Genomic DNA, 27,902 nt, shown 5'->3' with positions numbered 1-27,902 from the left:
GAAAGCTGCAGAATGGCAACTTAGTGGGTATGAGGGGTCGGCCTTGGATTAAGACGATGCAAGGATAACCGAATCCGGGTTTATGCAGTGCTGGAGACTGGGAGATGCAGGATACATCCAGCAGGGGCAGGGAGTTCTAGCCGAGGGCATCGCAATCAGTATCATCTTTATCACCACTGACAGATGCCGTGCGAAATGTGTCACAGGTCGACAGTGTACAGAGCAAGACCTAATCACTGTATGTTTCAAAAACAATTAATTAATTGGATGCAATAAGGTCTTTTAAGAGCCTCTTAGATAGGTACATGGAGCTTAGAGAAACAGAGGGCTAGGCGCGAGGGAAATTCTAGACTGTTTCTAGAGTAGGTTGGATGGTCGGCACAACATTGTGGGCCGAAGGGTCTGTAATGCGCTGTAAATTTCTATGTTCTATGTTGAAAAGGGGAATACCGAAGTACTGTTCAGAATTCCAAAGTAGTAGGGTTAGGGTGGTAAGCTGTGAGAGTGCTATGTCGATGCTGGTAACTTGTGGCTGGACACAGAACTGCGTCGGTCTTTGATGCAAAATGTCACATTTCACCATATGTTTCAATGTACATGTGACAAATAAAGCTAACTTTTATTAAATCTGAGGGGAGCAGGGAGAATGTGGGCTTTCCTCCCAAAAGATGTGGTCAAAGGAAGATGGCAAAGGTGTTTTCAAACGGAAATCGGATGAGTGGAGGAGAGAAAAAGTGACAAAAGGATTGGATGAATGTAGGGAGATCCCCAACAGGGCGTAGCCACACTGATCATTGTGTAATTACACTGTTTAATGGGGACGATAGTCACTGTGTAACTGTACAGAGTCAAAGTTTATTCAGGGTGAGGGTCACTCCGTGTACACTACAGAGTGTCACTCCGTGTACACTATAGAGGGTCACTCTGTGTACACTATAGAGGGTCACTGTTTATTCTGGGTGATGGTCACTCCATGTACACTATAGAGGGTCACTCCGTGTACACTATAGAGGGTCACTGTTTATTCTGGGTGAGGGTCACTCCATGTACACTATAGAGGGTCACTGTTTATTCTGGGTGATGGTCACTACGTGTACACTATAGAGGGTCACTCCATGTACACTATAGAGGGTCACTGTTTATTCTGGGTGATGGTCACTCCATGTACACTATAGAGGGTCACTCCATGTACACTATAGAGGGTCACTGTTTATTCTGGGTGATGGTCACTCCATGTACACGACAGAGGGTCAATCCGTGTACACTATAGAGGGTCACTCCATGTACACTATAGAGGGTCAGTGTTTATTCTGGGTGATGGTCACTCCGTGTACACTATAGAGGGTCACTGTTTATTCTGGGTGAGGGTCACTCCATGTACACTATAGGGGGTCACTGTTTGTTTTGGGTGAGGGTCACTCCGTGTACACTATAGAGGGTCACAGTTTTTTCAGTGTGAGTGTCACTCCGTGTACACTATAGAGGGTCACTGTTTATTCTGGGTGAGGATCACTCCGTCTACACTATAGAGGGTCACAGTTTTTTCAGTGTGAGTGTCACTCCGTGTACAGTATAGAGCGTCACTGTTCATTCAGTGTGAGGGTCACTCCAGGTACACTATAGTGGGTCACTCCGTGTACACTATAGAGGGTCACTGTTTATTCTGGGTGAGGGTCACTCACTGTACACTATAGAGGGTCACTGTTCATTCAGTGTGAGGGTCACTCCAGGTACACTATAGAGGGTCACTCCGTGTACACTATAGAGGGTCACTGTTTATTCTGAGTGAGGGTCACTCCGTCTACACTATAGAGGGTCACAGTTTTTTCAGTGTGAGTGTCACTCCGTGTACAGTATAGAGCGTCACTGTTCATTCAGTGTGAGGGTCACTCCATGTACACTATAGAGGGTCACTGTTTATTCTGGGTGAGGGTCACTCCGTGTACACTATAGAGGGTCACTGTTTATTTTGGGTGAGGGTCATTCTGAGTATACTATAGAGGGTCACTCCGTGTACACTATAGTGGGTCACTGTTTATTCTGGGTGAGGGTCACTCCATGTACACTACAGAGTGACACTCCATGTACAATATAGAGGGTCAATGTTTATTCTGGGAGATGGTCACTCCGTGTAAACTATAGAGGGTCACTGTTTATTCAGTGTGAGTGTCACTCCGTGTACACTATAGTGGGTCACTGTTTATTCTGGATGAGAGTCACTCCGTATACACTATAGTGCGTTACTGTTTATTCTGGATGAGGGTCACTCCATGTACAGTATAGAGCGTCACTGTTCATTCAGTGTGATGGTCACTCACTATACACTATAGAGGTTCACTGTTCATTCAGTGTGAGGATCACTCCAGGTACACTATAGAGGGTCACTGTTCATTCAGTGTGAGGGTCACTCACTGTACACTATAGAGGGTCACTGTTTATTCTGGGTGAGGGTCACTCCATGTATTCTGTAGAGGGTCACTGTTTTTTCAGTGTGTGGGTTACTCACTGTACACTATAGAGGGTCACTCCGTGTACACTATAGAGGGTCAGTGTTTATTCAGTGTGAGGGTCACTCCATGTACACTATAGAGGGTCACTGTTTATTCTGGGTGATGGTCACTCCATGTACACTATAGAGGGTCACTCCGTGTACACTATAGAGGGTTTCCTCCGTGTACATTGTAGAGGGTCACTGTTTATTCTGTGTGAGGGTCACTCTGTGTATACTATAGTGGGTCACTGTTTATTCTGGGTGAGGGTCACGCCATGTACACTATAGAGGGAAACTCTGTGTATACTATAGTGGGTCACTGTTCATTCAGTGTGAGGGTCGCTCCGTGTTCAGTGTAGAGGGTCACTCCGCGTACACTATAGTGGGTCACTGTTCATTCAGTGTGAGGGTCACTCCGTGTTCAGTGTAGAGGGTCACTCCGCGTACACTATAGTGGGTCACTGTTCATTCAGTGTGAGGTTCACTCCGTGTTCAGTGTAGAGGGTCACTCCGCGAACACTACAGAGAGTCACTCTGTGTACACTATAGAGTGTCACTGTTCATTCAGTGTGAGGGTCACTCACTGTACACTATAGAGGGTCACTGTTTATTCTGGGTGAGGGTCACTCCATGTATTCTGTAGAGGGTCACTGTTTTTTCAGTGTGTGGGTTACTCACTGTACACTATAGAGGGTCACTCCGTGTACACTATAGAGGGTCAGTGTTTATTCAGTGTGAGGGTCACTCCATGTACACTATAGAGGGTCACTGTTTATTCTGGGTGATGGTCACTCCATGTACACTATAGAGGGTCACTCCGTGTACACTATAGAGGGTTTCCTCCGTGTACATTGTAGAGGGTCACTGTTTATTCTGTGTGAGGGTCACTCTGTGTATACTATAGTGGGTCACTGTTTATTCTGGGTGAGGGTCACGCCATGTACACTATAGAGGGAAACTCTGTGTATACTATAGTGGGTCACTGTTCATTCAGTGTGAGGGTCGCTCCGTGTTCAGTGTAGAGGGTCACTCCGCGTACACTATAGTGGGTCACTGTTCATTCAGTGTGAGGGTCACTCCGTGTTCAGTGTAGAGGGTCACTCCGCGTACACTATAGTGGGTCACTGTTCATTCAGTGTGAGGTTCACTCCGTGTTCAGTGTAGAGGGTCACTCCGCGAACACTACAGAGAGTCACTCTGTGTACACTATAGAGTGTCACTGTTCATTCAGTGTGAGGGTCACTCCATGTACACTATAGAGGGTCACTGTTTATTCTGGGTGAGGGTCATTCCATGTACATTATATTGGGTCGCTGTTTATTCTGCGTGAGGGTCACTCTGTGTACACTATAGAGGGTCACTCCGTGTACACTATAGAGGGTCACTCTGTGTACAGCATAGAGGGTCACTATTCATTCAGTGTGAGGGTCACTCCATGTACATTATATTGGGTCGCTGTTTATTCTGCGTGAGGGTCACTCTCTGTACACTATAGAGGGTCACTCCGTGTACACTATAGAGGGTCACTCTGTGTACAGCATAGAGGGTCACCATTCATTCAGTGTGAGGGTCACTCCATGTACACTATTGAGGGGCACTCTGTGTACACTATAGTGGGTCACTGTTTATTCTGGGTGTGGGTCACTCCATGTACAGTATAGAGGGTCACTCTGTGTAAATTATTTGGGGGTCACTGTTCATTCAGTGTGAGGGTCACTCCATGTACACTATAGAGGGTCACTGTTTATTCTGGGTGAGGGTCACTCTGTGTACACTATAGAGGGTCACTCCGTGTACACTATAGAGGGTCACTGTTTATTCTGGGTGAGGGTCAATCCGCGTACACTTTCGAGGGTCACTCCATGTACACTATGGAGGGCACTCTGTGTACACTGTAGGGGGTCACTGTTCATTCAGTGTGAGGGTCACTCCATGTACACTATAGAGGGTCACTGTTTATTCTGGGTGATGGTCACTCCATGTACACTATAGAGGGTCACTCCGTGTACACTATAGAGGGTTTCCTCCGTGTACATTGTAGAGGGTCACTGTTTATTCTGTGTGAGGGTCACTCTGTGTATACTATAGTGGGTCACTGTTTATTCTGGGTGAGGGTCACGCCATGTACACTATAGAGGGAAACTCTGTGTATACTATAGTGGGTCACTGTTCATTCAGTGTGAGGGTCACTCCGTGTTCAGTGTAGAGGGTCACTCCGCGTACACTATAGTGGGTCACTGTTCATTCAGAGTGAGGGTCACTCCGTGTTCAGTGTAGAGGGTCACTCCGCGTACACTACAGAGAGTCACTCTGTGTACACTATAGAGTGTCACTGTTCATTCAGTGTGAGGGTCACTCCATGTACACTATAGAGGGTCACTGTTTATTCTGGGTGAGGGTCACTCCATGTACATTATATTGGGTCGCTGTTTATTCTGCGTGAGGGTCACTCTCTGTACACTATAGAGGGTCACTCCGTGTACACTATAGAGGGTCACTCTGTGTACAGCATAGAGGGTCACCATTCATTCAGTGTGAGGGTCACTCCATGTACACTATTGAGGGGCACTCCGTGTACACTATAGTGGGTCACTGTTTATTCTGGGTGAGGGTCACTCCATGTACAGTATAGAGGGTCACTCTGTGTAAACTATTGGGGGTCACTGTTCATTCAGTGTGAGGGTCACTCCATGTACACTATAGAGGGTCACTGTTTATTCTGGGTGAGGGTCACTCCGTGTACACTATAGAGGGTCACTCCGTGTACACTATAGAGGGTCACTGTTTATTCTGGGTGAGGGTCACTCCGTCTACACTATAGAGGGTCACAGTTTTTTCAGTGTGAGTGTCACTCCGTGTACAGTATAGAGCGTCATTGTTCATTCAGTGTGAGGGTCACTCCATGTACACTATAGAGGGTCACTGTTTATTCTGGGTGAGGGTCACTCCGTGTACACTATAGAGGGTCACTGTTTATTTTGGGTGAGGGTCATTCTGAGTATACTATAGAGGGTCACTCCGTGTACACTATAGTGGGTCACTGTTTATTCAGTGTGATGCTCATTCCGTGTACACTATAGGGGGTCACTGTTGATTCTGGGTGAGGGTCACTCCATGTACACTATAGTGGGTCACTGTTTATTCTGGGTGAGGGTCACTCCATGTACACTATAGAGGGTCACTGTTTATTCTGGGTGAGGGTCACTCCATGTACACTACAGAGTGTCACTCCATGTACACTATAGAGGGTCAGTGTTTATTCTGGGTGATGGTCACTCCGTGTAAACTATAGAGGGTCACTGTTTATTCAGTGTGAGTGTCACTCTGTGTACACTATAGTGGGTCACTGTTTATTCTGGATGAGAGTCACTCCGTATACACTATAGTGGGTCACTGTTTATTCTGGATGAGGGTCACTCCATGTACAGTATAGAGCGTCACTGTTCATTCAGTGTGATGGTCACTCACTATACACTATAGAGGTTCACTGTTCATTCAGTGTGAGGGTCACACCAGGTACACTATCGAGGGTCACTCACTGTACACTATAGAGGGTCACTGTTTATTCTGGGTGAGGGTCACTCCATGTATACTGTAGAGGGTCACTGTTTTTTCAGTGTGTGGGTTACTCACTGTACACTACAGAGGGTCACTCCGTGTACACTATAGAGGGTCACTGTTTATTCAGTGTGAGGGTCACTCCATGTACACTATAGAGGTTCACTGTTTATTCTGGGTGAGGGTCAATCCGCGTACACTTTCGAGGGTCACTCCATGTACACTATGGAGGGCACTCTGTGTACACTATAGAGGGTCACTCTGTGTACAGCATAGAGGGTCACCATTCATTCAGTGTGAGGGTCACTCCATGTACACTATTGAGGGGCACTCCGTGTACACTATAGTGGGTCACTGTTTATTCTGGGTGAGGGTCACTCCATGTACAGTATAGAGGGTCACTCTGTGTAAACTATTGGGGGTCACTGTTCATTCAGTGTGAGGGTCACTCCATGTACACTATAGAGGGTCACTGTTTATTCTGGGTGAGGGTCACTCTGTGTACACTATAGAGGGTCACTCCGTGTACACTATAGAGGGTCACTGTTTATTCTGGGTGAGGGTCACTCCGTCTACACTATAGAGGGTCACAGTTTTTTCAGTGTGAGTGTCACTCCGTGTACAGTATAGAGCGTCACTGTTCATTCAGTGTGAGGGTCACTCCATGTACACTATAGAGGGTCACTGTTTATTCTGGGTGAGGGTCACTCCGTGTACACTATAGAGGGTCACTGTTTATTTTGGGTGAGGGTCATTCTGAGTATACTATAGAGGGTCACTCCGTGTACACTATAGTGGGTCACTGTTTATTCAGTGTGATGGTCATTCCGTGTACACTATAGGGGGTCACTGTTGATTCTGGGTGAGGGTCACTCCATGTACACTATAGTGGGTCACTGTTTATTCTGGGTGAGGGTCACTCCATGTACACTATAGAGGGTCACTGTTTATTCTGGGTGAGGGTCACTCCATGTACACTATAGAGGGTCAGTGTTTATTCTGGGTGATGGTCACTCCGTGTAAACTATAGAGGGTCACTGTTTATTCAGTGTGAGTGTCACTCCGTGTACACTATAGTGGGTCACTGTTTATTCTGGATGAGAGTCACTCCGTATACACTATAGTGGGTCACTGTTTATTCTGGATGAGGGTCACTCCATGTACAGTATAGAGCGTCACTGTTCATTCAGTGTGATGGTCACTCACTATACACTATAGAGGTTCACTGTTCATTCAGTGTGAGGGTCACACCAGGTACACTATAGAGGGTCACTCACTGTACACTATAGAGGGTCACTGTTTATTCTGGGTGAGGGTCACTCCATGTATACTGTAGAGGGTCACTGTTTTTTCAGTGTGTGGGTTACTCACTGTACACTATAGAGGGTCACTCCGTGTACACTATAGAGGGTCACTCCATGTACAATATAGAGGGTCACTGTTTATTCTGGGTGAGGGTCACTCCGTGTACACTATAGAGGGTCACTGTTTATTTTGGGTGAGGGTCATTCTGAGTATACTATAGAGGGTCACTCCGTGTACACTATAGTGGGTCACTGTTTATTCTGGGTGAGGGTCACTCCATGTACACTACAGAGTGACACTCCATGTACAATATAGAGGGTCAGTGTTTATTCTGGGAGATGGTCACTCCGTGTAAACTATAGAGGGTCACTGTTTATTCAGTGTGAGTGTCACTCCGTGTACACTATAGTGGGTCACTGTTTATTCTGGATGAGAGTCACTCCGTATACACTATAGTGGGTTACTGTTTATTCTGGATGAGGGTCACTCCATGTACAGTATAGAGCGTCACTGTTCATTCAGTGTGATGGTCACTCACTATACACTATAGAGGTTCACTGTTCATTCAGTGTGAGGATCACTCCAGGTACACTATAGAGGGTCACTCACTGTACCCTATAGAGGGTCACTGTTTATTCTGGGTGAGGGTCACTCCATGTATTCTGTAGAGGGTCACTGTTTTTTCAGTGTGTGGGTTACTCACTGTACACTATAGAGGGTCACTCCGTGTACACTATAGAGGGTCAGTGTTTATTCAGTGTGAGGGTCACTCCATGTACACTATAGAGGTTCACTGTTTATTCTGGGTGAGGGTCAATCCGCGTACACTTTCGAGGGTCACTCCATGTACACTATGGAGGGCACTCTGTGTACACTGTAGGGGGTCACTGTTCATTCAGTGTGAGGGTCACTCCATGTACACTATAGAGGGTCACTGTTTATTCTGGGTGATGGTCACTCCATGTACACTATAGAGGGTCACTCCGTGTACACTATAGAGGGTTTCCTCCGTGTACATTGTAGAGGGTCACTGTTTATTCTGTGTGAGGGTCACTCTGTGTATACTATAGTGGGTCACTGTTTATTCTGGGTGAGGGTCACGCCATGTACACTATAGAGGGAAACTCTGTGTATACTATAGTGGGTCACTGTTCATTCAGTGTGAGGGTCACTCCGTGTTCAGTGTAGAGGGTCACTCCGCGTACACTATAGTGGGTCACTGTTCATTCAGTGTGAGGGTCACTCCGTGTTCAGTGTAGAGGGTCACTCCGCGTACACTACAGAGAGTCACTCTGTGTACACTATAGAGTGTCACTGTTCATTCAGTGTGAGGGTCACTCCATGTACACTATAGAGGGTCACTGTTTATTCTGGGTGAGGGTCACTCCATGTACATTATATTGGGTCGCTGTTTATTCTGCGTGAGGGTCACCCCATGTACACTATAGAGCGTCACTCTGTGTACACTATAGTGGGTCACTGTTTATTCTGGGTGAGGGTCACTCCATGTATACTGTAGAGGGTCACTGTTTTTTCAGTGTGTGGGTTACTCACTGTACACTATAGAGGGTCACTCCGTGTACACTATAGAGGGTCACTGTTTATTCAGTGTGAGGGTCACTCCATGTACACTATAGAGGTTCACTGTTTATTCTGGGTGAGGGTCAATCCGCGTACACTTTCGAGGGTCACTCCATGTACACTATGGAGGGCACTCTGTGTACACTATAGGGGGTCACTGTTCATTCAGTGTGATGGTCACTCCATCTACACTATAGAGGGTCACTGTTTATTCTGTGTGAGGGTCACTCCGTGTACACTATAGAGGGTCACTGTTTATTCTGGGTGAGGATCACTCTGTGTACACTATAGAGTGTCACTGTTCATTCAGTGTGAGGGTCACTCCGTGTACACTATAGAGGGTCACTGTTTATTCTGGGTGAGGGTCACTCCATGTATACTGTAGAGGGTCACTGTTTTTTCAGTGTGTGGGTTACTCACTGTACACTATAGAGGGTCACTCCGTGTACACTATAGAGGGTCACTGTTTATTCAGTGTGAGGGTCACTCCATGTACACTATAGAGGTTCACTGTTTATTCTGGGTGAGGGTCAATCCGCGTACACTTTCGAGGGTCACTCCATGTACACTATGGAGGGCACTCTGTGTACACTATAGGGGGTCACTGTTCATTCAGTGTGATGGTCACTCCATGTACACTATAGAGGGTCACTGTTTATTCTGTGTGAGGGTCACTCCGTGTACACTATAGAGGGTCACTGTTTATTCTGGGTGAGGATCACTCCGTCTACACTATAGAGGGTCACAGTTTTTTCAGTGTGAGTGTCACTCCGTGTACACTATAGAGGGTCACTCTGTGTACAGCATAGAGGGTCACCATTCATTCAGTGTGAGGGTCACTCCATGTACACTATTGAGGGGCACTCCGTGTACACTATAGTGGGTCACTGTTTATTCTGGGTGAGGGTCACTCCATGTACAGTATAGAGGGTCACTCTGTGTAAACTATTGGGGGTCACTGTTCATTCAGTGTGAGGGTCACTCCATGTACACTATAGAGGGTCACTGTTTATTCTGGGTGAGGGTCACTCCGTGTACACTATAGAGGGTCACTCCGTGTACACTATAGAGGGTCACTGTTTATTCTGGGTGAGGGTCACTCCGTCTACACTATAGAGGGTCACAGTTTTTTCAGTGTGAGTGTCACTCCGTGTACTGTATAGAGCGTCATTGTTCATTCAGTGTGAGGGTCACTCCATGTACACTATAGAGGGTCACTGTTTATTCTGGGTGAGGGTCACTCCGTGTACACTATAGAGGGTCACTGTTTATTTTGGGTGAGGGTCATTCTGAGTATACTATAGAGGGTCACTCCGTGTACACTATAGTGGGTCACTGTTTATTCAGTGTGATGCTCATTCCGTGTACACTATAGGGGGTCACTGTTGATTCTGGGTGAGGGTCACTCCATGTACACTATAGTGGGTCACTGTTTATTCTGGGTGAGGGTCACTCCATGTACACTATAGAGGGTCACTGTTTATTCTGGGTGAGGGTCACTCCATGTACACTACAGAGTGTCACTCCATGTACACTATAGAGGGTCAGTGTTTATTCTGGGTGATGGTCACTCCGTGTAAACTATAGAGGGTCACTGTTTATTCAGTGTGAGTGTCACTCCGTGTACACTATAGTGGGTCACTGTTTATTCTGGATGAGAGTCACTCCGTATACACTATAGTGGGTCACTGTTTATTCTGGATGAGGGTCACTCCATGTACAGTATAGAGCGTCACTGTTCATTCAGTGTGATGGTCACTCACTATACACTATAGAGGTTCACTGTTCATTCAGTGTGAGGGTCACACCAGGTACACTATCGAGGGTCACTCACTGTACACTATAGAGGGTCACTGTTTATTCTGGGTGAGGGTCACTCCATGTATACTGTAGAGGGTCACTGTTTTTTCAGTGTGTGGGTTACTCACTGTACACTATAGAGGGTCACTCCGTGTACACTATAGAGGGTCACTGTTTATTCAGTGTGAGGGTCACTCCATGTACACTATAGAGGTTCACTGTTTATTCTGGGTGAGGGTCAATCCGCGTACACTTTCGAGGGTCACTCCATGTACACTATGGAGGGCACTCTGTGTACACTATAGGGGGTCACTGTTCATTCAGTGTGATGGTCACTCCATGTACACTATAGAGGGTCACTGTTTATTCTGTGTGAGGGTCACTCCGTGTACACTATAGAGGGTCACTGTTTATTCTGGGTGAGGATCACTCCGTCTACACTATAGAGGGTCACAGTTTTTTCAGTGTGAGTGTCACTCCGTGTACACTATAGAGGGTCACTGTTTATTTTGGGTGAGGGTCATTCTGAGTATACTATAGAGGGTCACTCCGTGTACACTATAGTGGGTCACTGTTTATTCAGTGTGATGGTCATTCCGTGTACACTATAGGGGGTCACTGTTGATTCTGGGTGAGGGTCACTCCATGTACACTATATTGGGTCACTGTTTATTCAGTGTGATGGTCACTCCGTGTACACTATAGAGGGTCACTGTTTATTCAGTGTGAGGGTCACTCCATGTACACTATAGAGTGTCAGTGTTTATTCTGGGAGATGGTCACTCCGTGTAAACTATAGAGGGTCACTGTTTATTCTGGATGAGAGTCACTCCGTGTACACTATAGTGGGTCACTGTTTATTCTGGATGAGGGTCACTCCATGTACAGTATAGAGCGTCACTGTTCATTCAGTGTGATGGTCACTCACTATACACTATAGAGGTTCACTGTTCATTCAGTGTGAGGGTCACTCCAGGTACACTATAGAGGCGTCACTCACTGTACACTATAGAGGGTCACTGTTTATTCTGGGTGAGGGTCACTCCATGTATTCTGTAGAGGGTCACTGTTTATTCAGTGTGAGGGTCACACCATGTACACTATAGAGGTTCACTGTCTATTCTGGGTGAGGGTCAATCCGCGTACACTTTTGAGGGTCACTCCATGTACACTATGGAGGGCACTCTGTGTACACTATAGGGGGTCACTGTTCATTCAGTGTGAGGGTCACTCCATGTACACTATAGAGGGTCACTGTTTATTCTGGGTGATGGTCACTCCATGTACACTATAGAGGGACACTCCGTGTACACTATAGAGTGTTTCCTCCATGTACATTGTAGAGGGTCACTGTTTATTCTGTGTGAGGGTCACTCTGTGTATACTATAGTGGGTCACTGTTTATTCTGGGTGAGGGTCACTCCATGTACACTATAGTGGGTCACTGTTTATTCTGGGTGAGGGTCACTCCGTGTACACTATAGAGGGTCACTGTTCATTCAGTGTGAGGGTCACTCCAGGTACACTATAGAGGGTCACTCACTGTACACTATAGTGGGTCACTGTTTATTCTGGGTGAGGGTCACTCCATGTACAGTATAGAGGGTCACTCTGTGTAAACTATTGGGGGTCACTGTTCATTCAGTGTGAGGGTCACTCCATGTACACTATAGAGGGTCACTGTTTATTCTGGGTGAGGGTCACTCCGTGTACACTATAGAGGGTCACTCCGTGTACACTATAGAGGGTCACTGTTTATTCTGGGTGAGGGTCACTCCGTCTACACTATAGAGGGTCACAGTTTTTTCAGTGTGAGTGTCACTCCGTGTACAGTATAGAGCGTCATTGTTCATTCAGTGTGAGGGTCACTCCATGTACACTATAGAGGGTCACTGTTTATTCTGGGTGAGGGTCACTCCGTGTACACTATAGAGGGTCACTGTTTATTTTGGGTGAGGGTCATTCTGAGTATACTATAGAGGGTCACTCCGTGTACACTATAGTGGGTCACTGTTTATTCAGTGTGATGCTCATTCCGTGTACACTATAGGGGGTCACTGTTGATTCTGGGTGAGGGTCACTCCATGTACACTATAGTGGGTCACTGTTTATTCTGGGTGAGGGTCACTCCATGTACACTATAGAGGGTCACTGTTTATTCTGGGTGAGGGTCACTCCATGTACACTATAGAGGGTCAGTGTTTATTCTGGGTGATGGTCACTCCGTGTAAACTATAGAGGGTCACTGTTTATTCAGTGTGAGTGTCACTCCGTATACACTATAGTGGGTCACTGTTTATTCTGGATGAGGGTCACTCCATGTACAGTATAGAGCGTCACTGTTCATTCAGTGTGATGGTCACTCACTATACACTATAGAGGTTCACTGTTCATTCAGTGTGAGGGTCACACCAGGTACACTATCGAGGGTCACTCACTGTACACTATAGAGGGTCACTGTTTATTCTGGGTGAGGGTCACTCCATGTATACTGTAGAGGGTCACTGTTTTTTCAGTGTGTGGGTTACTCACTGTACACTATAGAGGGTCACTCCGTGTACACTATAGAGGGTCACTGTTTATTCAGTGTGAGGGTCACTCCATGTACACTATAGAGGTTCACTGTTTATTCTGGGTGAGGGTCAATCCGCGTACACTTTCGAGGGTCACTCCATGTACACTATGGAGGGCACTCTGTGTACACTATAGGGGGTCACTGTTCATTCAGTGTGATGGTCACTCCATGTACACTATAGAGGGTCACTGTTTATTCTGTGTGAGGGTCACTCCGTGTACACTATAGAGGGTCACTGTTTATTCTGGGTGAGGATCACTCCGTCTACACTATAGAGGGTCACAGTTTTTTCAGTGTGAGTGTCACTCCGTGTACACTATAGAGGGTCACTGTTTATTTTGGCTGAGGGTCACTCCGTGTACACTATAGAGGGTCACTGTTTATTTTGGGTGAGGGTCATTCTGAGTATACTATAGAGGGTCACTCCGTGTACACTATAGTGGGTCACTGTTTATTCAGTGTGATGGTCATTCCGTGTACACTATAGGGGGTCACTGTTGATTCTGGGTGAGGGTCACTCCATGTACACTATATTGGGTCACTGTTTATTCAGTGTGATGGTCACTCCGTGTACACTATAGAGGGTCACTGTTTATTCAGTGTGAGGGTCACTCCATGTACACTATAGAGTGTCAGTGTTTATTCTGGGAGATGGTCACTCCGTGTAAACTATAGAGGGTCACTGTTTATTCAGTGTGAGTGTCACTCCGTGTACACTATAGTGGGTCACTGTTTATTCTGGATGAGAGTCACTCCGTGTACACTATAGTGGGTCACTGTTTATTCTGGATGAGGGTCACTCCATGTACACTACAGAGTGTCACTCCATGTACACTATAGAGGGTCAGTGTTTATTCTGGGTGATGGTCACTCCGTGTAAACTATAGAGGGTCACTGTTTATTCAGTGTGAGTGTCACTCCGTATACACTATAGTGGGTCACTGTTTATTCTGGATGAGGGTCACTCCATGTACAGTATAGAGCGTCACTGTTCATTCAGTGTGATGGTCACTCACTATACACTATAGAGGTTCACTGTTCATTCAGTGTGAGGGTCACACCAGGTACACTATCGAGGGTCACTCACTGTACACTATAGAGGGTCACTGTTTATTCTGGGTGAGGGTCACTCCATGTATACTGTAGAGGGTCACTGTTTTTTCAGTGTGTGGGTTACTCACTGTACACTATAGAGGGTCACTCCGTGTACACTATAGAGGGTCACTGTTTATTCAGTGTGAGGGTCACTCCATGTACACTATAGAGGTTCACTGTTTATTCTGGGTGAGGGTCAATCCGCGTACACTTTCGAGGGTCACTCCATGTACACTATGGAGGGCACTCTGTGTACACTATAGGGGGTCACTGTTCATTCAGTGTGATGGTCACTCCATGTACACTATAGAGGGTCACTGTTTATTCTGTGTGAGGGTCACTCCGTGTACACTATAGAGGGTCACTGTTTATTCTGGGTGAGGATCACTCCGTCTACACTATAGAGGGTCACAGTTTTTTCAGTGTGAGTGTCACTCCGTGTACACTATAGAGGGTCACTGTTTATTTTGGCTGAGGGTCACTCCGTGTACACTATAGAGGGTCACTGTTTATTTTGGGTGAGGGTCATTCTGAGTATACTATAGAGGGTCACTCCGTGTACACTATAGTGGGTCACTGTTTATTCAGTGTGATGGTCATTCCGTGTACACTATAGGGGGTCACTGTTGATTCTGGGTGAGGGTCACTCCATGTACACTATATTGGGTCACTGTTTATTCAGTGTGATGGTCACTCCGTGTACACTATAGAGGGTCACTGTTTATTCAGTGTGAGGGTCACTCCATGTACACTATAGAGTGTCAGTGTTTATTCTGGGAGATGGTCACTCCGTGTAAACTATAGAGGGTCACTGTTTATTCAGTGTGAGTGTCACTCCGTGTACACTATAGTGGGTCACTGTTTATTCTGGATGAGAGTCACTCCGTGTACACTATAGTGGGTCACTGTTTATTCTGGATGAGGGTCACTCCATGTACAGTATAGAGCGTCACTGTTCATTCAGTGTGATGGTCACTCACTATACACTATAGAGGTTCACTGTTCATTCAGTGTGAGGGTCACTCCAGGTACACTATAGAGGCGTCACTCACTGTACACTATAGAGGGTCACTGTTTATTCTGGGTGAGGGTCACTCCATGTATTCTGTAGAGGGTCACTGTTTTTTCAGTGTGTGGGTTACTCACTGTACACTATAGAGGGTCACTCCGTGTACACTATAGAGTGTTTCCTCCATGTACATTGTAGAGGGTCACTGTTTATTCTGTGTGAGGGTCACTCTGTGTATACTATAGTGGGTCACTGTTTATTCTGGGTGAGGGTCACTCCATGTACACTATAGTGGGTCACTGTTTATTCTGGGTGAGGGTCACTCCGTGTACACTATAGAGGGTCACTGTTCATTCAGTGTGAGGGTCACTCCAGGTACACTATAGAGGGTCACTCACTGTACACTATAGAGGGTCACTGTTTATTCTGGGTGAGGGTCACTCCATGTATACTGTAGAGGGTCACTGTTTTTTCAGTGTGTGGGTTACTCACTGTACACTATAGAGGGTCACTCCGTGTACACTATAGAGGGTCACTGTTTATTCAGTGTGAGGGTCACTCCAGTTACACTATTGAGGGTCACTCACTGTACACTATAGAGGGTCACTGTTTATTCTGGGTGAGGGTCACTCCGTGTACACTATAGAGGGTCACTGTTCATTCAGTGTGAGGGTCACTCCAGGTACACTATAGAGGGTCACTCACTGTACACTATAGAGGGTCACTGTTTATTCAGGGTGAGGGTCACTCCATGTATACTGTAGAGGGTCACTGTTTTTTCAGTGTGTGGGTTACTCACTGTACACTATAGAGGGTCACTCCGTGTACACTATAGAGGGACACTGTTTATTCAGTGTGAGGGTCACCCCATGTACACTATAGAGGTTCACTGTTTCTTCTAGGTGAGGGTCAATCCGCGTACACTTTCGAGGGTCACTCCATGTACACTATGGAGGGCACTCTGTTTACACTATAGGGGGTCACTGTTCATTCACTGTGAGGGTCACTCCATGTACACTATAGAGTGTCACTCCGTGTACACTGTAGAGGGTCACTGTTTATTCTGGGTGAGGGTCACACCATGTACACTATAGAGGGTCACTCTGTGTACACTATAGAGGGAGTGTTTATTCTGGGTGATGATCACTCCGTGTACACTATAGAGGGTCACTCTGTGTACACTACAGAGGGTCACTGTTGATTCTGGGTGATGGTCACTCCGCGTACACTATAGAGGGTCACTCTGTGTACACTATAGAGGGTTACTCTGTGTACACTACAGAGTGTCACTCCGTGTACACTATAGAGGGTCACTCCATGTACACTCTAGAGGTTCTGTATTTATTCTGGGTGAGGGTCACTCCGTGTACACTATAGAGCTTCACTGTTTATTCTGTGTGAGGGTCACTCCGTGTACACTATAGAGGGTCACTGTTTATTCTGGGTGAGGATCACTCCGTCTACACTATAGAGGGTCACAGTTTTTTCAGTGTGAGTGTCACTCCGTGTACACTATAGAGGGTCACTGTTTATTTTGGCTGAGGGTCACTCCGTGTACACTATAGAGGGTCACTGTTTATTTTGGGTGAGAGTCACTCCGTGTACACTATAGATGGTCACTCCGTGTACTCTATAGAGTGTCGCTGTTCATTCAGTGTGAGGGTCACTCCGTGTACACTATAGAGGGTCACTCCGTGTACACTATAGAGGGTCACTGTTTATTCTGGTGAGGGTCACTCCGTGTACACTATAGAGGGTCACTTTTCATTCAGTGTGAGGGTCACTCCAGGTACACTATAGAGGGTCACTCACTGTACACTATAGAGGGTCACTGTTTATTCTGGGTGAGGGTCACTCCATGTATACTGTAGAGGGTCACTGTTTTTTCAGTGTGTGGGTTACTCACTGTACACTATAGAGGGTCACTCCGTGTACACTATAGAGGGTCACTGTTTATTCAGTGTGAGGGTCACTCCAGTTACACTATTGAGGGTCACTCACTGTACACTATAGAGGGTCACTGTTTATTCTGGGTGAGGGTCACTCCGTGTACACTATAGTGGGTCACTGTTCATTCAGTGTGAGGGTCACTCCAGGTACACTATAGAGGGTCACTCACTGTACACTATAGAGGGTCACTGTTTATTCTGGGTGAGGGTCACTCCATGTATACTGTAGAGGGTCACTGTTTTTTCAGTGTGTGGGTTACTCACTGTACACTATAGAGGGTCACTCCGTGTACACTATAGAGGGACACTGTTTATTCAGTGTGAGGGTCACTCCATGTACACTATAGAGGTTCACTGTTTCTTCTAGGTGAGGGTCAATCCGCGTACACTTTCGAGGGTCACTCCATGTACACTATGGAGGGCACTCTGTTTACACTATAGCGGGTCACTGTTCATTCAGTGTGAGGGTCACTCCATGTACACTATAGTGTGTCACTCCGTGTACACTGTAGAGGGTCACTGTTTATTCTGGGTGAGGGTCACTCCATGTACACTATAGAGGGTCAATCCGAGTACACTATAGAGTGTCACTGTTTATTCAGTGTGAGGGTCACTCCATGTACACTATAGAGGGTCACTCCGTGTACACTATAGAGGGAGTGTTTATTCTGGGTGATGATCACTCCGTGTACACTATAGAGGGTCACTCTGTGTACACTACAGAGGGTCACTGTTGATTCTGGGTGATGGTCACTCCGCGTACACTATAGAGGGTCACTCTGTGTACACTATAGAGGGTTACTCTGTGTACACTACAGAGTGTCACTCCGTGTACACTATAGAGGGTCACTCCATGTACACTCTAGAGGTTCTGTATTTATTCTGGGTGAGGGTCACTCCGTGTACACTATAGAGCTTCACTGTTCATTCTGTGTGAGGGTCACTCCGTGTACACTATAGAGGGTCACTCCGTGTACACTATAGAGGGTCACTGTTTATTCTGGTGAGGGTCACTCCGTCTACTCTATAGAGGGTCACAGTTTTTTCAGTGTGAGTGTCACTCCGTGTACAGTATAGAGCGTCACTGTTCATTCAGTGTGAGGGTCACTCCATGTACACTATGGAGGGTCACTGTTTATTCTGGGTGAGGGTCACTCCATGTACATTATATTGGGTCGCTGTTGATTCTGCGTGAGGGTCTCTCTGTGTACACTATAGAGGGTCACTGTTTATTCTGGGTGAGGGTCACTCCATGTACATTATATTGGGTCGCTGTTTATTCTGCGTGAGGGTCTCTCTGTGTACACTATAGAGGGTCACTGTTTATTCTGGGTGAGGGTCACTCCATGTACATTATATTGGGTCGCTGTTTATTCTGCGTGAGGGTCTCTCTGTGTACACTATAGATTGTCACTGTTCATTCAGTGTGAGGGTCACTCCAGGTACACTATAGAGGGTTTCCTCCGTGTACATTGGAGAGGGTCACTGTTTATTCTGTGTGAGGGTCACTCTGTGTATACTATAGTGGGTCACTGTTTATTCTGGGAGTGGGTCACGCCATGTACACTATAGAGGGAAACTGTGTATACTATAGTGGGTCACTGTTCATTCAGTGTGAGGGTCACTCCGTGTTCAGTGTAGAGGGTCACTCCGCGTACACTACAGAGAGTCACTCTGTGTACACTATAGAGTGTCACTGTTTATTCTGGGTGAGGGTCACTCCATGTACATTATATTGGGTCGCTGTTTATTCTGCGTGAGGGACTCTCTGTGTACACTATAGAGTGTCACTGTTCATTCAGTGTGAGGGTCACTCCATGTACACTATAGAGGGTCACTGTTTATTCTGGGTGAGGGTCACTCCATGTACATTATATTGGGTCGCTGTTTATTCTGCGTGAGGGTCACTCTGTGTACACTATAGAGGGTCACTCCGTGTACACTATAGAGGGTCACTCTGTGTACAGTATAGAGGGTTACCATTCATTCAGTGTGAGGGTCACTCCATGTACACTATTGAGGGGCACTCCGTGTACACTGTAGAGGGTCACTGTTTATTCTGGGTGAGGGTCACTCCATGTACACTATAGAGCGTCACTCCGTGTACACTATAGTGGGTCACTGTTTATTCTGGGTGAGGGTCACTCCATGTACACTATAGAGCGTCACTCCGTGTACACTATAGTGGGTCACTGTTTATTCTGGGTGAGGGTCACTCCATGTACAGTATAAAGAGTCACTCTGTGTAAACTATTGGGGGTCACTGTTCATTCAGTGTGAGGGTCTCTCCATGTACACTATAGAGTGTTACTGTTTATTCTGGGTGATGGTCACTCCATGTACACTATAGAGGGTCACTCCATGTACACTATAGAGGGTCAGTGTTTATTCTGGGTGATGATCACTCCGTGTACACTATAGAGGGTCACTGTTTATTCTGAGTGAGGGTCACTCCGTATACACTATAGAGGGTCACTGTTTATTCTGGGTGAGGGTCACTCCGTGTACACTATAGTGGGTCACTGTTTATTCTGGGTGAGGGTCACTCCCTGTACACTATAGAGGGTCACTGTTTATTTTGGGTGAGGGTCACTCCCTGTACACTATAGAGGGTCACTGTTTATTCTGGGTGAGATTCACTCCGTGTACACTATAGAGGGTCACTGTTTATTCTGGGTGAGGGTTACTCCATGTACACTATAGAGTGTCACTGTTTATTCTGGGTGAGGGTCACTCTGTGTACACTATAGAGGGTCATTGTTTATTTTGGGTGAGAGTCACTCCGTGTACACTATAGAGGGTCACTGTTTATTTTGGGTCAGGGTCACTCCGTGTACACTATAGGGAGTCACTGTTTATTTTGTGTGAGGGTCACTCCATGTACACTATAGAGGGTCACTGTTTATTCTGTGTGGGGTCACTCCGTGTACACTATAGAGGGTCATTGTTTATTCTGGGTGAGGGTCACTCCGTGTGCAGTATAGAGGGTCACTGTTTATTTTGGGTGAGGGTCCCTCCATGTACACTATAGAGGGTCAGTGTTTATTCTGTGTGATGATCACTCCGTGTACACTATAGAGGGTCACTCTGTGTACACTACAGAGGGTCACTGTTTATTCTGGGTGAGGGTCACTCCATGTACACTAAAGAGGGTCACTGTTTATTCTGGGTGATGGTCTCTCCATGTACACTACAGAGTGTCCCTCCGTGTACACTATAGAGGGTCACTCCATGTACACAATAGAGGGTCACTGTTTATTTTGGGTGAGGGTCACTCCGTGTACACTATAGAGGGTCACTGTTTATTTTGGGTGAGGGTCACTCCATGTACACTATAGAGGGTCACTGTTTATTCTGGGTGATGGTCTCTCCATGTACACTACAGAGTGTCCCTCCGTGTACACTATAGAGGGTCACTCCATGTACACTATAGAGGGTCACTGTTTATTTTGGGTGAGGGTCACTCCGTGTACACTATAGAGGGTCACTGTTTATTCTGGGTGATGGTCTCTCCATGTACACTACAGTGTCCCTCCGTGTACACTATAGAGGGTCACTCCATGTACAGTATAGAGGGTCACTGTTTATTTTGGGTGAGGGTCACTCCGTGTACACTATAGAGGGTCACTCGGTGTACACTATAGAGGGTCACTGTTTTTTCAGTGTGAGGGTCACTCACTGTTCACTATAGAGGGTCACTCCGTGTACACTATAGAGGGTCACTGTTTATTCAGTGTGAGGGTCACTCCATGTACACTATAGAGGTTCACTGTTTCTTCTGGGTGAGGGTCACTCCGCGTACACTATAGAGGGTCACTCCATGTACACTATAGAGGGTCATTCTGTGTATACTATAGGGGGTCACTCTTCATTCAGTGTGAGGGTCACTCCATGTACACTATAGAGGGTCACTGTTTATTCTGGATATGGGTCACTGCATGTACATTATAGAGGGTCACAGTTTATTCTGGGTGAGGGTCGCTCCGTGTACACTATAGAGGGTCACTCCGCGTACACTATAGAGTGTCACTCTGTCTACACTATAGAGAGTCACTGTTCATTCAGTGTGTGGGTCACTCCATGTACACTATAGAGGGTCACTGTTTATTCTGGGTGAGGGTCACTCTGTGTACATTATAGAGGGTCACTCTGTGTACACTATAGAGGGTCACTGTTCATTCAGTGTGAGGGTCACTCCATGTACACTATAGAGGGTCACTCTGTGTATACTATAGGGGGTCACTGTTCATTCAGTGCGAGGGTCACTCCATGTACACTATAGAGGGTCACTGTTTATTCTGGGTATGGGTCACTCCATGTTCACTATAGAGGGTCAGTGTTTATTCTGGGTGAGGGTCACTCCCTGTACACGAGAGAGGGTCACCCTGTGTACACTATAGAGGGTCACTGTTCATTCAGTATGAGGGTCACTCCATGTACACTATAGAGGGTTTCCTCCGTGTACATTGGAGAGGGTCTCTGTTTATTCTGTGTGAGGGTCACTCTGTGTATACTATAGTGGGTCACTGTTTATTCTGTGTGTGGGTCACGCCATGTACACTATAGAGGGAAACTGTGTACACTATAGTGGGTCACTGTTCATTCAGTGTGAGGGTCACTCCGTGTTCAGTGTAGAGGGTCACTCCGCGTACACTACAGAGCGTCACTCCGTGTACACTATAGAGGGTCACTGTTTATTCTGGGTGAGGGTCACTCCATGTACATTATATTGGGTCGCTGTTTATTCTGCGTGAGGGACTCTCTGTGTACACTATAGAGGGTCACTGTTTATTCTGGGTGAGGGTCACTCCATGTACATTATATTGGGTCGCTGTTTATTCTGCGTGAGGGTCTCTCTGTGTACACTATAGAGTGTCACTGTTCATTCAGTGTGAGGGTCACTCCATGTACACTATAGAGGGTCACTGTTTATTCTGGGTGAGGGTCACTCCATGTACATTATATTGGGTCGCTGTTTATTCTGCGTGAGGGACTCTCTGTGTACACTATAGAGTGTCACTGTTCATTCAGTGTGAGGGTCACTCCATGTACACTATAGAGGGTCACTCTGTGTACAGTATAGAGGGTTACCATTCATTCAGTGTGAGGGTCACTCCATGTACACTATTGAGGGGCACTCCGTGTACACTGTAGAGGGTCACTGTTTATTCTGGGTGAGGGTCACTCCATGTACACTATAGAGCGTCACTCCGTGTATACTATAGTGGGTCACTGTTTATTCTGGGTGAGGGTCACTCCATGTACACTATAGAGCGTTACTCCGTGTACACTATAGTGGGTCACTGTTTATTCTGGGTGAGGGTCACTCCATGTCCAGTATAGAGGGTCACTCTGTGTAAACTATTGGGGGTCACTGTTCATTCAGTGTGAGGGTCACTCCATGTACACTATAGAGTGTTACTGTTTATTCTGGGTGATGGTCACTCCATGTACACTATAGAGGGTCACTCCGTGTACACTATAGAGGGTCAGTGTTTATTCTGGGTGATGATCACTCCTTGTACACTATAGAGGGTCACTCCATGTATACTATAGAGGGTCAGTGTTTATTCTGGGTGATGGTCACTCTGTGTACACTATAGAACTTCACTGTTTATTCTGTCTGAGGGTCACTCCATGTACACTATAGAGGGTCACTCCGTGCACACTATAGAGGGTCACTCCGTGTACACTATAGAGGGTCACTGTTTATTCAGTGTGAAGGTCACTGCATGTACACTATAGAGGGTCACTGTTTATTCTGGGTATGGGTCACTCCATGTACATTATAGAGGGTCACAGTTTATTCTGGGTGAGGTTCACTCCGTGTACACTATAGAGGGTCACTCCGCGTACACTATAGAGTGTCACTCTTTCTACACTATAGAGAGTCACTGTTCATTCAGTGTGAGGGTCACTCCATGTACACTATAGAGGGTCACTGTTTATTCTGGGTGAGGGTCACTCCATGTACATTATATTGGGTCGCTGTTTATTCTGCGTGAGGGTCACTCTGTGTACACTATAGAGGGTCACTCCGTGCACACTATAGAGGGTCACTCCGTGTACACTATAGAGGATTACTGTTTATTCAGTGTGAGGGTCACTCCGTGTACACTATAGAGCTTCACTGTTTATTCTGTCTGAGGGTCACTCCATGTACACTATACAGGGTCACTGTGTACACTATAGACGGTCACTGTTTATTCTGGGTGAGTGTCTCTCCGTGTACACTATAGAGGGTCATCCGCGTACACTATAGAGGGTCACTCCGTGTACACTATAGTGGGTCACTGTTTATTCTGTGTGAGGGTCACTCCATGTACACTATACAGGGTCACTCTGTGTACACTATAGACGGTCACTGTTTATTCTGGGTGAGTGTCTCTCCGTGTACACTATAGAGGGTCACTCCGCGTACACTATAGAGGGTCACTCCGCGTACACTATAGAGGGTCACTCTGTGTACACTATAGAGGGTCACTGTTTATTTTGGTTAAGGGTCAGCCTGTGTACACTATAGAGGGTCACTGTTTATTTTGGGTGAGGGTCACTCCGTGTACACTATAGAGGGTCACTGTTTATTCAGTGTGAGGGTCAATCCATGTACACTATAGAGGGTCACTGTTTATTCAGTGTGAGGGTTAATCCATGTACACTATAGTGGGTCACTGTTTATTCTGTGTGGGGTCACTCCGTGTGCAGTATAGAGGGTCACTGTTTATTCTGGGTGAGGGTCCCTCCATGTACACTATAAAGGGTCACTCCGTGTACACTATAGAGGGTCAGTGTTTATTCTGGGTGATGATCACCCCGTGTACACCATAGAAGGTCACTCTGTGTACACTACAGTGGGTCACTGTTTATTCTGGGTGAGGGTCACACCATGTACACTTTAGAGGGTCACTCCGTGTACACTATAGAGAGTCACTGTTTAATCAGTGTGAGGGTCACTCCATGTACACTATAGAGGTTCACTGTTTATTCTGGGTGAGGGTCACTCCGCGTACACTATTGAGGGTCACTCCATGTACACTATAGAGGGTCACTCCATGTACACTATAGAGGGTCACTCTGTGTACACTATAGAGAGTCACTGTTCATTTAGTGTGAGGGTCACTCCATGTACACTATAGAGGGTCACTGTTTATTCTGGGTATGGGTCACTCCATGTACATTATAGAGGGTCACAGTTTATTCTGGGTGAGGGTCACTCCGTGTACACTATAGAGGGTCACTCCGCGTACACTATAGAGTGTCACGCTGTCTACACTATAGAGAGTCACTGTTCATTCACTGTGAGGGTCACTCCATATACACTATAGAGGGTCACTGATTATTCTGGGTGAGGGTCACTCTTTTTACACTATAGAGGGTCACTCTGTGTACACTATAGAGGGTCACTGTTACTTCTGGGTGAGGGTCACTCCCTGTACACTAGAGAGGGTCACCCTGTGTACACTTTTGAGGGTCACTGTTCATTCAGTATGAGGGTCACTCCATGTACACTATAGAGGGTTTCCTCTGTGTACATTGTAGAGGGTCACTGTTTATTCTGTGTGAGGGTCACTCTGTGTGTACTATAGTGGGTCACTGTTTATTCTGGGTGAGGGTCACGCCATGTACACTATAGAGGGAAACTCTGTGTATACTATAGTGGGTCACTGTTCATTCTGGTTGAGGGTCACTCCATATACAGTATAGAGGGTCACTCTGTGTAAACTATAGGGGGTCACTGTTCATTCAGTGTGAGGGTCACTCCGTGTTCCGTGTAGAGGGTCACTCCGCGTACACTATAGAGTGTCACTGTTCATTCAGTGTGAGGATCACTCCATGTACACTGTAGAGGGTCACTGTTTATTCTGGGTGAGGGTCACCCCATGTACACTATAGAGCGTCACTCTGTGTACACTATAGTGGGTCACTGTTTATTCCGGGTGATGGTCACTTCGTGTACACTATAGTGGGTCACTGTTTATTCTGGGTGAGGGTCACTCCGTGTACACTATAGAGGGTCACTCCGTGTACACTGTAGAGGGTCACTGTTTATTCTGGGTGATGGTCACTCCATGTACACTATAGAGGGTCAATCTGAATACACTATAGAGGGTCACTCTTTATTCAGTGTGAGGGTCACTCCATGTACACTATAGAGTGTCACTGTTCATTCAGTGTGAGGGTCACTCCATGTACACTGTAGAGGGTCACTGTTTATTCTGGGTGAGGGTCACCCCATGTACACTATAGAGCGTCACTCTGTGTACACTATAGTGGGTCACTGTTTATTCCGGGTGATGGTCACTTCGTGTACACTATAGTGGGTCACTGTTTATTCTGGGTGAAGGTCACTCCGTGTACACTATAGAGGGTCACTGTTTATTCTGGGTGAGGGTCATTCGTGTACACTATAGAGGGTCACTGTTCATTCAGTGTAAGGGTCACTCCATGTACACTATTGAGGGGCACTCCGTGTACACTGTAGAGGGTCACTGTTTATTCTGGGTGAGGGTCACTCCATGTACACTATAGAGGGTCAATCTGAATACACTATAGAGGGTCACTCTTTATTCAGTGTGAGGGTCACTCCATGTACACTATAGAGGGTCACTGTTTATTCTGGGTGAGGGTCCCTCCATGTACACTATAGAGGGTCACTCTGTGTACACTATAGAGGGTCACTCCGTGTACACTATAGAGGGTCAGTGTTTATTCTGGGTGATGATCACTCTGTGTACACTCTAGAGGGTCACTCTGTGTACACTACAGAGGGTCACTGTTTATTCTGGGTGAGGGTCACTCCATGTACACTATAGAGGGTCAATCTGAATACACTATAGAGGGTCACTCTTTATTCAGTGTGAGGGTCACTCCATGTACACTATAGAGGGTCAAAGTTTATTCTGGGTGAGGGTCACTCCATGTACACTATAGAGGGTCACTGTTTATTCTGGGTGAGGGTCATTCGTGTGCACTATAGAGGGTCACTGTTTTTTCAGTGTGAGGGTCACTCACTGTACACTATAGAGGGTCACTCCGTGTACACTATAGAGGGTCACTGCTTATTCAGTGTGAGGGTCACTCCATGTACACTATAGAGCTTCACTGTTTATTCTGCCTGAGGGTCACTCCATCTACACTATAGATGGTCACTGTCTATTCTGGGTGAGGGTCAATCCGTGTACACTATAGAGGGTCACTGTTTATTCTGGGTGAGGGTCACTCCATGTACACTATAGAGGGTCACTGTTTATTCTGGGTGAGGGTCATTCGTGTGCACTATAGAGGGTCACTGTTTTCTCAGTGTGAGGGTCACTCACTGTACACTATAGAGGGTCACTCCGTGTACACTATAGAGGGTCACTCCGTGTACACTATAGAGGGTCACTGCTTATTCAGTGTGAAGGTCACTCCATGTACACTATAGAGGTTCACTGTTTATTCTGGGTGAGGGTCACTCCGCTTACACTATAGAGGGTCACTCCATGTACACTTTCGAGGGTCACTCTGTGTATACTATAGGGGGTCACTGTTCATTCAGTGTGAGGGTCACTCCATGTACACTATAGAGGGTCACTGTGTATTCTGGGTATGGGTCACTCCATGTACATTATAGAGGGTCACAGTTTATTCTGGGTGAGGTTCACTCCGTGTACACTATAGAGGGTCACTCCGCGTACACTATAGAGTGTCACTCTGTCTACACTATAGAGAGTCACTGTTCATTCAGTGTGAGGGTCACTCCATGTACAATATAGAGGGTCACTGATTATTCTGGGTGAGGGTTACTCTTTGTACACGAGAGAGGGTCACCCTGTGTACACTACAGAGGGTCACTGTTCATTCAGTATGAGGGTCACTCCATGTACACTATAGAGGGTTTCCTCCATGTACATTGTAGAGGGTCACTGTTTATTCTGTGTGAGGGTCACTCTGTGTACACTATCGAGAGTCACTCTGTGTGCACTATAGAGGGTCACTGTTTATTCTGGGTGAGGGTCATTCGTGTACACTATAGAGGGTCACTGTTCATTCAGTGTAAGGGTCACTCCATGTACACTATTGAGGGGCACTCCGTGTACACTGTAGAGGGTCACTGTTTATTCTGGGTGAGGGTCACTCCATGTACACTATAGAGGGTCAATCTGAATACACTATAGAGGGTCACTCTTTATTCAGTGTGAGGGTCACTCCATGTACACTATAGAGGGTCACTGTTTATTCTGGGTGAGGGTCCCTCCATGTACACTATAGAGGGTCACTCTGTGTACACTATAGAGGGTCACTCCGTGTACACTATAGAGGGTCAGTGTTTATTCTGGGTGATGATCACTCCGTGTACACTCTAGAGGGTCACTCTGTGTACACTACAGAGGGTCACTGTTTATTCTGGGTGAGGGTCACTCCATGTACACTATAGAGGGTCAATCTGAATACACTATAGAGGGTCACTCTTTATTCAGTGTGAGGGTCACTCCATGTACACTATAGAGGGTCAAAGTTTATTCTGGGTGAGGGTCACTCCATGTACACTATAGAGGG

At 46.3% G+C, this 27,902-nt stretch overlaps 1 protein-coding gene across 2 annotated transcripts in view; it reads left to right on the top strand.

Annotated features, from left to right (window-relative positions):
* esr2a (estrogen receptor 2a) overlaps positions 1-27,902 on the top strand; it is a 372,934-nt gene that overhangs the window by 188,741 nt on the left and 156,291 nt on the right. The gene's annotated exons all lie outside the window — the stretch shown is intronic.

This window comes from Hypanus sabinus, chromosome 2 (genome assembly GCF_030144855.1).
Source record: "Hypanus sabinus isolate sHypSab1 chromosome 2, sHypSab1.hap1, whole genome shotgun sequence".
Classification (NCBI taxonomy): domain Eukaryota; kingdom Metazoa; phylum Chordata; class Chondrichthyes; order Myliobatiformes; family Dasyatidae; genus Hypanus; species Hypanus sabinus.
The sequence above is the reverse complement of the archived record's forward strand: the minus strand, read 5'-3'. Positions and strand labels throughout refer to the sequence as shown.